Below are 11,825 nucleotides of genomic sequence, written 5' to 3' on the forward strand. Positions count from 1 at the left end.
CCATTTCAATTCAATTTTCCTATGAATCACCTGATTATATTTTATCTTAGAGCTACAAAAATTTCCTTGGATAAACACATTGTATCTATGCATCCATCTGTTGATAAATGTGCAGCAATAGCCATGGACATGAAAGTGTCTCTGCAATATACTCATTTATTTAGAATCCTTTGGATATATGGTCAGGAGTGTTATAAATGGATGTTACATATGGTATGCCTGTTATAAGTTTTTGAAGGAAACTTCATATTGATTTCCATGGGAAGTGAACAAATGTTCCTCTTTCCCAGAGGAAGTTCCTTACCAGCATTACATGTTCAGCTCCTGTATCATAAGGAATGAAGGACTTGACCTTAGTAAAATCATATATATCAACATTTCTAAAACTAGAGAAGAGCCAATTGTATTGGCTAAGTAAAATCATTCTAAGCTTATCCCCACATAAAAGAGTGCCATATTTATATCCAAAGGAAATGGGTAAAAATATAAAAGATACCTGCAATATTATGACTAATGCAGCAGTATTCAAACAACCAACATATAGAATCAATTGAGGTATTCATATAAAATAATACAAAGACACAAATACTGCATGTCATCATTCACATAGAAAATAAGTTTAATTTCATGGAAAGAGTAGGAGAGAGTCCAATAAAGGCTAAGAAAGGGAAACAGGTGGGAATGGGAAACACAGGGAGCTTGACTAACAAAAGGAAATAAGCACTACCATTCTGGATTAGAGCAGGGTATCTATAGTTTAAAATAGCTTAAAGAACTTAAAAGTAAGCTGGGCATGATTGCTCATTTCTGTAACCACATCAGTTGGGAGGCCAAAGTGGGAGCAACACTGAAATTCTGAGGCCAGCCTAGTGTACAAGGTGAGTTTTAAGCCACCATATAATATAAAATGACAATACAAAGAAATAATGAAAAAAAATGGAGAAAGAAATGCTAATTCTCTTCTTGCAATCATTATGTGTTTAAATTGTTACACTGTACTCCATAAATATGTATAATTACGAAGACAAATGGCCTCAAAATTTTTAATAAAATTGATATTTTTAAGGATAAGTACTTACCACATAGCCCAACATATCTTATAGCAACCCTACATCCCCTTGTCTCTACCTCTTGAATTCTGGGATTGCAGGTATGTACCACTAAGCCTGAAACACTTGATTATAAAGCATGTAGGTCCAGGTTCAATTCCCCATTATCCATGTAAGCCAGATGCCCAAAATGGAGCATCATCTGGAGTTTGTTTGCAGTGGTGAAAGGACCTGGCATGCCCATTCTCATTCTTTTATATTTCTCTCTTTCCTTGCAAATAATATCAAAAAATTTCTTGTAAACTTATGATTTATCAATTTTTAAAAATTTTTGACATTGAGTTTAGTTACTTTTGAAGTATTTGAATTCAATCAAATTTAGTTGAATTGACATTTACATTTATTAAAATGCAGTAAGATATCTTATTATATTGTCTATATCTATAGAAATTAAAACTCACATAGTTTTATTTTTCAAAAATTATCTCATCCTAAGTATAGCCTCTTCTCTGTGCCTGGGGACAGTAGGATCTGTTAATTTAGTAATATTTTCATACCTATGAGACAGAAAATGGTACAACTCTCCACAATTTCTTCAGAGGACATATTCTGTCTGTCCTTTTATTTATAAAAAAAATGGACCAAAGTTTGAACAGGATTGTTTTATTGGAGATTTAGAGATTCTCTAAAGACTAAGAGGTTTTCATTTCGTATAGGTGCTACATAGCAAGTGAAGTTCCCTATAGCCAGATCATCAATAAGTAGCACAAACCTTTCTGTGATGATAGGGAATAGAACTCGGGGCTTTACACATGTGAGGAAGCAATATTTATTCTTATTGTTAAGGAAAGCCAAAGTTACCTGAGGTTAGTTGAGAGCAGAAATCTGTAGTAGTGATGTTCAACTAAAAGCCAGGTACCCCACCCTTTTACCCAGCCTAGTTGATACTACCCAGCATCCCCTTTTGTTACAGCATAAACCAAAATGAAGCCTTACTTGGATGTTTGAAACTTGCTTACTTGTGATTTCTATTGTAAGTTGAACATAATGACCTGGTTCTCCTAAAATAAAATAAAGATTACTATCCCTGACAAAATCTAGCCAAACAGCTTCTAAGGAGAGTTGTTAAAAAAGACTAAAGCTTCAGACACAGAGTTTTCAACATAAATACTAACAGCCAATGGTCCCAAGAGCACAGAGCTGCTAATATCCAAACTCTTCATATTGACCCTATTTGATTTCTATGTAACCAGAGCCAGAGACCCCTCAACTGATAAGTAACACCTAAACCTGAAGAAGACAGTACATTGGATCTTTGCAAACTGTTTTAACAAGCCATTGAGAATATTCAGATCGACATAAAAATTTTAGAATCACAAATTTAATTTAAAATGCCTTAAAAATTTATATGCTACCAAACACACAACAATGATGATCCCAGAAATTGGGAGTCTAAAGCATCAAGAATCAAGGCTAACCTGAGATAGGCTACAATATAAAGAATAAAAGATAAATGTATAGCCCTTTACTCATTCTAATAACTACAGTAGGCACTGACATCTGACCAGCCTATCATGCTGGTTACAACACTCTCAAAAGGGCATAGAAGCTAACACATTGGGAGGAAACAAAAAACTGGTATGGAAATGATAATTCTTACTAATCTACACTCTCTGTTCCAAAATAAGAAGAGTAAAAGTTATCTTATTGCTAAAAGTGGAAAAATATAAACACCACTCTTCTATTGCACTTCATACATCTAACTATAGTAAACTAGATTTCTTTGTTTGTTTGTTTGTTTTCCTCAGTGATGGAAACTTTCATTATGTTTATCAATTGAACTAACCTGTTCATAAGGAAAATCATTATCTTATCCATGTGCACTTATTAACAAGAGCCTTTAAGGCCAACTGTATAGAATTTTTGCAAAGAGCTACCTAGATATCTGGAAGGTGCTGGACCACCAGGGGGTCCTGTGGGCAGCATCAAATATCCATCAAAGAATGCTATACATCAACAGACACTAGTCATTCCTCCTTTCCTTTCATGGTCAACTATATTGTAATTCATTCAGTAGTTCAAAGGTAGTTAATATCTCAATTCATCTAGTACAAATCCATCAGCAAATTATTGACTCAAAATGAATGTTTATTTCTCTGAACCCCAAATAAGAAACACAATTTTCTTCTCTTGTTGAGACAAGGTCTCAAAGCCCCAAGATGGCCTCAAACCCCCTATGTAGCTGCTGATGACCTTAACCAACTTTTCAAGTGCTAAAATTACAGGCTGTATACCACCATGCCTTTTTTTATGTGGTACTAGAGATTTAACTCCGTTTTGTGCATGCTAGGCAGACATTCTATCCACTAAACCACATCCCCATACCACTGAAACACCACTTGCAATGTATTCACACAATATTAATACCCACACAGATCATTAGTATTCACTTACTTATACATACTAAAATGACATACTCTGTAATAGAGATGATATATTTAAGCAATCACTCACAGAATATCCAGAGAGAACAAGATTCATCACTCATACAAGTAAAAATATTATAGGCTAATATATAGATTCAAAAATGATTAGAAGTTAAAGGTATGATTCAAAACTTCATGTTTAACAAATCAATTTAATAAATAAAAAGTGTTGCTGTGCATGGTGGTGCATGCCTTTAATACCAGCACTCAGGATGCTGAGGTAGGAAGATCACCATAAGTTCAAAGCTAGCCTGAGACTATGTAGTGAATTCCAGGTCAGCCTTGCTACAGCAAAAAACCACCTTTGAAAATAAATTTTTTTAAAAAAATATAAAAAAAAACCCTTTCAATTCTGTGTTTTGCCAGGTCATACAGAAAATTAAGAGAAATCCCTCCAAATTTAACTTTACCCTTTATTTAAAAACCTAACTAAGTCCTATCCACAGGGCAAACTGATGGCTTTTTACAGAGAAAAATGGAGATGTTGCCTCAGGACGATTAGCAACATGATCCAAATTATAACTGAGAAATGGAAGTATGCACAGTAACTCACAAGTTCTTATTTTCTTGAAGTACAAAAAAAAAAAAGATGAAATCTAATAATACCCTGAATGTAGGAATTTTACAAAAGTAGTATGTAATAATAGATTTAGAACTAACTTTACTATTATGAGAAAAATCTATAGCTGCATTCTCCTTAATCTTAAAGGTATTGATGAGAAAAACCTTGTGAAATGAAAATCCAAGGAATAAATTTGGATTATTTTTCACTTAAACAGACACTTAGGCTAGACTTCAGAGTAATCTTATTGAGCCTCATTTCATCAATGCTCAGTAAACATAGCTCATCATAAATCTAGCCAAGGTCTTCCACAACGTGTTTCCCAACAATTACATTAAAGAGATGCTATAGTAGCCTATGCCTATAATCTCAGTGCTGGGAAGGCAAGGATACAGTCAACTTGGGGCTACATAAGGGATCTTGACTCAAAAAAAAGCATGTATGAGGCCCTGATTTCTTTTATCATATCACAAAAGGTAGGTGGGGAGAGATGAGAGTGGTGAGTACTCAATGATTTACAAAGTTATTAGCATAGAAGAGTGTAGGTGTCAATCCTCAGGACACACATAAGCAAAACAAAGAAGTAGCACCTAAGAACAGTCTCCAGGCCTGGGGAAATTAATGATTAGACTTATCTGATCTTAAGTTTGAAACAGCAACATTTTGGCTAACAAAATAATTTAAGAGAAGCCAGGGTGCACACCTTTAATCCCAGCACTCGGGAGGCAGAAGAAGGAGGATTGCCATGAGTTTGAGGCCACCCTGAGAGTACATAGGGCAGCCTGGACCAGAGTGAGACCCTACATCAAAAAACCAATAATAATAATAATAACTATTATTATTATTATTCAATAATAATAATAATTACTATTATTATTATTATTTAAGAGACAATACAAAAGAAACCAAAGAACTCAATTAATATTCCCAAAGCCTTTGGTTCAATCCCTAGCATTGAATGAATGCACAAATAGGTAAGTAAATACATAATAGGTAAATAAACATACACAAAAACACAACAATCCTCTGAAGACTGAGAAGCTAGGTTTCATAAAACTAAATCTAGATTGGTATTTTGTTTGTTTGTTTCTTTGTTTTTTGAAGTAGGGACCCACTCTAGTTCAGGCTGACAGAGATAGAATTCAGGGTGGCCTGGAACTCACAGCGATCCTCCTACCTCTGCCTCCCAAATGCTGGTAGTAAAGGCATATACCACCATGCCTGGCTACAGAGAAAATGGGCCTACCAGGGTCTCTAACCACTCACTGCAAAGGAACCCTACTTGCATGTACCACTTTGTATATCTGCCTTTACGTGAGTACTGCAGAATCAAACTGGGGTAGTTAGGCTTTGTAGACAAGCACCTTAACAGCTGAGCCATTTCTCCAGCTCTAAAGTGTTTTATAATCCATATCCACATTCATTCATTGCTTTCTACTTCCTGCAGATGTGATGACTGAAGTTCATCTTCTTGCTCCTGCCATGCTGTATGCCCACCAGGTCCCAACCCATGCCATAATGAGATGTACCCTCTAGATCAGTAAACAGAAATAAACTTTCTTTCCCTAAACTGCTTCTACTGAAGTTTTGTATCCTAGCAAATAGAAATTAGCATTATAATAACATTACCCAAATTGTGACAGTAATGAAAAGATTTACAGGAAGATTAAATGTGCTATTGAGCCAAAATCCCCATGGGGATGACCTGTATCCCCAATAAGAAGAGAGCCATTTTGGGAAAATGGGTACAGATGAGGGAAAAATGGTACAAACATATGTTGTAGACATTCTAAGTATGTCCATAACTAATAAAAATAAATGTTAAGAAAAAATTAGATGTGCTATTCTAGTGAACCTAAGAATGGTAAGCAATAAAGAGAATATTTTACTGTTCTGGAGAGAACAAACTAGACCCAATGATCTCTTAAACCAAAACTTAACCCAGAACAAGGCACTAATTCTCCTTAATCCTGTGAAAATTGAGAGAAAGAAGCTACTGAAGAGAAAGTTTCAAGTTAAAAAAGACTGAATCATGAGGTTTAAGAAAGGAAGTCATTGCCATAACAAAAAGTTACATTAACACTCTATATGCAATTTATCCAAATATAGATAGGACAACTGATAAAGGTGTGGCTTCACTAAACAAATTTCCAATGTAGAATGCTATGCTGGACAAATATACCATCTAAATCTAAGAACTTTACAGCTCAAGAGATTAGTTCCAAGATTCTAAGCAAAAGAAATTGGGATGACTCATTCTTTCTAGGGACAAATGTATTCAGCGAATTTCAGGTTTAAGCTAATGTAAACTTCCATTTTGAAATTTTATAGCCCTTTAGAATATTACTGAATCTACTCTTCCTGAGCTCTATGAATAGTGTAATTTATAGATGACAACACATCTGTTTATAATATGCTTACTAAGGATTTTAAGCTCACTGTTCAAACCTGCTGTGGAAAAAAAAAAAAAAAAGATTCCTTTCAGAATACCATTGTTAAGCCAGGTGTGGTGGCGCATGCCTTTAATCACAGCACTGGGGAGGTAGAGGTAGGAGGACTGCCAAGAGTTCAAGGCCAGCCAGAGACTCCATAATGAATTCCAGGTCAGCCTGGGCTACAGTGAGACCCTACCTCGAAAAACCAAAAAAAGAACAACAACAACAACAAAAATACCACTGTTGCTAGGCATGGTGGTGCATGCCTTTAATCTCAGCACTCAGAGGTAGACGTAGGAGGATCACCATGAGTTCAGGCCACCCTAAGACTACACAGTGAATTCCAGGTCAGCCTGGATTAAGAGTTAAATCCTACCTCAAAAAACCAAAAACGAAACAAAACAACAAAAAACGCTGTGAGTGATAATGTAGCTGATCATAGAAGAGATTTTAGAGATTATGTAAGATTGTAATAAGATCCTATAAGATGTTAATGCCTAACTCATTTTTAACCCAAGAACTAATTAATCATTTCATTTCCTTCTTTCTCTTATCCTTCCCTTCCTTATTTTGAGATAGGGTTTCTACTATGTAACTGGCTTCAAACTCATTATATAGAAAAAGACGGCCTTGGACTTGTGGCATTTCCTGTGTCTACCTCCCAAGTATGGAATTATTAATATGTACTACCAAAACACACCCAGAATAATTAGTACTTTTGAATTTCAATTATAAACAATTATAAACCTGTTGGACCTGGAAAAAAAAAACTGAAAAACTTCTAGAAGTGGGAGCTGAAGATGTGTCTGAATTACAATAATCTCCCTAGGAAACTAAAAGTTGTAGGGTTGTTTATCTTAGTAAGAAAAGGAAGTGGCTTGATATCAATTTTATTACTTGTGCAAGTGCTGCATATCACACTGAAATGAAACCGAAAAGATTAATGGTCATTCAGCATGGAGACTTCCAGAACTGTAAGCCTCCAGCATTCAGCTGCCACTGGCAGTGCAGTCAGCAGAGCAGATCAGAGGTACAGCTGCACAGCAAAACACAAAGGGATCGAGGTGGGCACTCAGCATTGGTGATATTGGAAGCCACCCCAAAAGGTAATGAGGCTGACTGACAAAACAAAAACAATAAAACAAACAAACAAACAAAAAAACAGGTACACAGTCCTGCAAGAGCTAATCTCTCTTTCCTTTTCAGGGCAGGTTATTGGCAAGGAGAATATAAGAATATATCAAAAAAATTATTCACTCCCACAAAGTGAGCTTTATCCCAGGGATGCAGGGATGGTTCCATATATGCAAATCAATAAATGTAATATATCATATAAATGGTCTGAAGGACAAAAAAATCACATGATCATCTCATTAGATGCAGAAAAGACATTCAACAAAATCCAACATCCTTTCATGGTAAAAGTATTACAGAAACTGGAAGGAACATATAGAAGGAACATATCTCAACAAAATAAAAGCTATTTATGACAAACCTCCAGCCAACATAATACTAAATTCAAGAACAAAACAAGGGTGTACCAGTGTCTACACTTTTATTTAATATAGTACTGGAAGTCATAGCTATAGCCATAAGGCAAGGGACACTCATAAAAGGGATACAAATTAGAAAGGAAGAGATCAAATTATCACTAATTGCAGATGATATGATTCTATACATAAAAGACCCTAAAAACTCTACCAGCAAACTGTTAGAGCTGATGAACACTTTTGGCAATGTAGCAGGATAGAAAATCAGTAGCTTTCCTATACACTAACAACAAACATGTGGAAAACGAAATCAGGGAACCTTTCCAATTTACAATTGCCTCAAAAAATTAAAGTACCTTGGAATAAACTTAACTGAGGAAGTGAAAGAGCTCTACAATGAGAACTTCAAAATACTCAAATGAGAAATTGCAGAAGACTTAAGGAAATGGAAATATATCCCATGTTCTTAGATTGGAAAAATCAATACTGTGAAAACATCAAACTTACCAAAAACAATCTACACATTTAATGCAATCATCATTAAAATTGCAATGAAGGCTGGAGGTATGATTTAGTGGTTAAGGTGTTTGCCTGCAAACCCAAAGGACCCAGGTTCTATTCTCCCGGACCCACATTAGCCAGATGCACAAGGGGATGCACACTTCTGGAGTTCATTTGCAGTGGCTGGAAGCTCTGAAGCACCCATTCTTTCTCTCTCTCCCTCTTTCTCTGTCAAATAATAAATAAAAATAAAATATTTAAAAAATTTTAATGGCATTCTTCACAGGAATAGAAAAAAATCCTAAATTTCATGTGGAAGCAAAAAACCCTCTAATAGCCAAAACTATTTTGAGCAACAAAAATAAGTCTGGCAGTATCCCCATGCCCAATTTTAAGCTACATTACAAAACCATACTAACAAAAATAGCATGGTATTGGTACAAAAACAGACATGTAGATCAATGGAACAGAATAGAAGACCCAGATGTGAATCTAGACAGCTATAGCCATTTGATTATTGGCAAAAATGCCAAGAAATATTCATTGGAGAAAAGACAGCATCATCAACAAGTTGTGCTGGGTAAACTGGATATCTATATGTAGAAAGATGAAAATAGATCCTTGTCTTTCTCCATACACAAGAATTAAATCCAGGTGGATCAGAGACCTTAATATCAGACCTGAAATAGAGGAAAAGGTAGGAGAAACCCTTCAACATATTGGCATAGGTAATGGCTTTCTGAATACAACCCCAATTGCTCAGAAAATAAAACCACTAATCATGGGATCTCATGAAATTACAAAGCTTTTGTACAGCAAAGGACACTGTGAATAGAGCAAAGAGACAACCTACAGAATAGGAGAAAATCTTTGCCAGTTATATATCTGACAGAGTATTAATATCCAGAATATACAAAGAACTCAAAAAACAGAACAATAAGAAATCAAGAGCCGGGCATGGTCGCACATGCCTTTAATCCCAGCACTCGGGAGAGGCAGAGGTAGGAGGATCACCTTGAGTTCGAGGCCACCCTGAGACTCCATAGTGAATTCCAGGTCAGCCTGAGCTAGAGTGAGACCCTACCTAAGGAAAAAAAAAAAAAAAAAAAAAAAGAAAGAAATAATAAAAAAAAAATTAAAAAATGGGCTATGCAGGGATGGGATACCTTCCAGTGAGTTGTTGGCCAAGGACATCCCTGATTCCCCTAAAACATTACAAGCCATTGCTGAGGCCCTTGGTTTCCCACCAGGAATAGAAGGCAAGACCCTATTGCTGAAGACCACATAACTGGGCTGCAAGGCCACTGAGAAATCCTGCGGGAACTGAGCTGATAACCTCCTCCATGTAGACAAACTGACAGAAAGTTGGAAGAAGCCATTCTGAATGCAGTTCAATGGGAGAGAGAAATCACCAGGGAAGGTTCTCAACAGTGGACACTGCAAGCCTTATATTTGGCCAGCCAACTACCTTGAGATTCCATCTCTCTCCCGTCAGAATGTCTACCATCAAGAAAACAAATGAATCATGGAAAATGCTAATAAAATTTTAAAAAATTAAAATTAAAAAAAAAGAAAACAAACAATAACCAGGCATGGTGGTGCACACCTTTAATACCAGCACTTGGGAAGCAGAGGTAGTAGGATCACCATGAGTTCAAGGCCACCCTGAGACTACACAGTGAATTCCAGGTCAGCCTGAGTTAGAGTGAGACCCTACCTCAAAAAAAAAAAAAAAAAAAAGACAATAAATGTTTCCCCTTCTGCACTGTTGGTGGGAATGTAATCTGGTATAGCCATTGCAGAAATCAGTGTGGAGGTTCTTGAGACAGCTAGAAATAGATTTGCCATATGATCCAGCTATAGCACTCCTAGGCATATATCCTAAAGACTCTCTTCTCACTACCTTTGAGATACTTGCACAACCATGTTCATTGCTGCTCTATTCACAATAGCTAGGAAATGGAACCAGCCTGGATATCCATCCACAGAGGAATGGATAATAAAGATGTGGTACATCTAAACAATGGAATTCTATTTAGTGGTAAGGAAAAATGAAACTATGAAATTTGCAGGGAAATTGATGGATCTGGAAAGGATTATACTAAGTGAGATAACCCAGGCCCAGAAAGCCAAACGTCATTATGTTCCCTCTTATTTGTGGATCCTAGCTACAAATGTAGAGACTTGTGTGTGATCTGGAACCAAAAATCAGTAGCAGTGGCCCATAAACTAGAAAAAGGCTATAAGGGAGGGAGGAGAGGGAAGGTCTTAAGAGAATGGTATTATATATATGTAAGTACAGGAGCATATTACAGGGAAGAGAAAGGCCTAAGCGAGATCAGGGGAAGAGATTGTATAAAAGAAAGACGGGGGGAGGGTCAATCAAAATTCAAGATATTCTGAATAGGACATATGAAAATCTACTTTCTTAAATAATGCCACATCCAGAAGCCATAGATTGTTACTAGAAAATTTTCTGTGCCTTTGATAGTATACCTTCCAGTGAGTTGTTGGCCTGGAAGGTCCCTGTTACCTCCAAAATATTATAGGCTATTGCCAATGCCCTTGGTTCCCTATGAGAAAGAGATGGTAAGACCCTAATGCTAAAGACTTCACATCATTATACATAACACATGCAAATAAAAAAAACTTAAAAATCCATCAAATTTCATACTACTATGAAATTTCATAATCTCAAATGGAAGAAAAATAAATGTATCATAAACATCTCAATAAGTTCCACAAGCTCAGAAATAAAACAATACCTGATCTTTGCACTTCTATTAACACTGTACTCAAGATTGTCATCAGGGCAATTACTGGGAAACATAAATATTAGGCATCTCAGGCAAATACTTAGGTAAATTGTAGGAATAACTAACTATATTATTAGACCATGGCTTTAGAAACCAAAGTCATTGATTCTTATCACCAATAATCCATCATAAGGGTGGCCCCTAACTTACAGCAATCCTCCTACCTCTGCCTCCTGTGCACTGGAATTAAAGGTGTGTACCATGTCTAGCCCACCTAGCAATTTTTAATAACCTTTATGTTACTGAAATAATGTTCATTAATATCTATCAAATTTCACTAACATCCCACATATGATAGGAACTGGAGAATTAATCAAAAAGAATTTAAACAAAAAGAAAATTTCAATAGTCTTAAAATATATAACAGAGGGAAGGCACAGCCTATACTCACCACATTCCACAATATATGTTCCTCAAAGGAGTTTCTTTCCCTCTGAATATCACTTAGAACCCTAGAACTCTGTGGTTTTCATTTTTGCAAGAATG

The 11,825-nt window shown here is 36.0% G+C and overlaps 1 non-coding gene across 1 annotated transcript; it reads right to left on the bottom strand.

The window, feature by feature from the left end:
- Nucleotides 1-4,325: 4,325 nt before the first annotated feature.
- Nucleotides 4,326-4,393, bottom strand: LOC123459977. Its single transcript, XR_006636705.1, has one exon. It is a non-coding gene; the product is annotated as a small nucleolar RNA SNORD64 (small nucleolar RNA).
- Between the last annotated feature and the right edge of the window lie 7,432 nt (nucleotides 4,394-11,825).

Source organism: Jaculus jaculus, chromosome 3, assembly GCF_020740685.1.
Source record: "Jaculus jaculus isolate mJacJac1 chromosome 3, mJacJac1.mat.Y.cur, whole genome shotgun sequence".
Classification (NCBI taxonomy): domain Eukaryota; kingdom Metazoa; phylum Chordata; class Mammalia; order Rodentia; family Dipodidae; genus Jaculus; species Jaculus jaculus.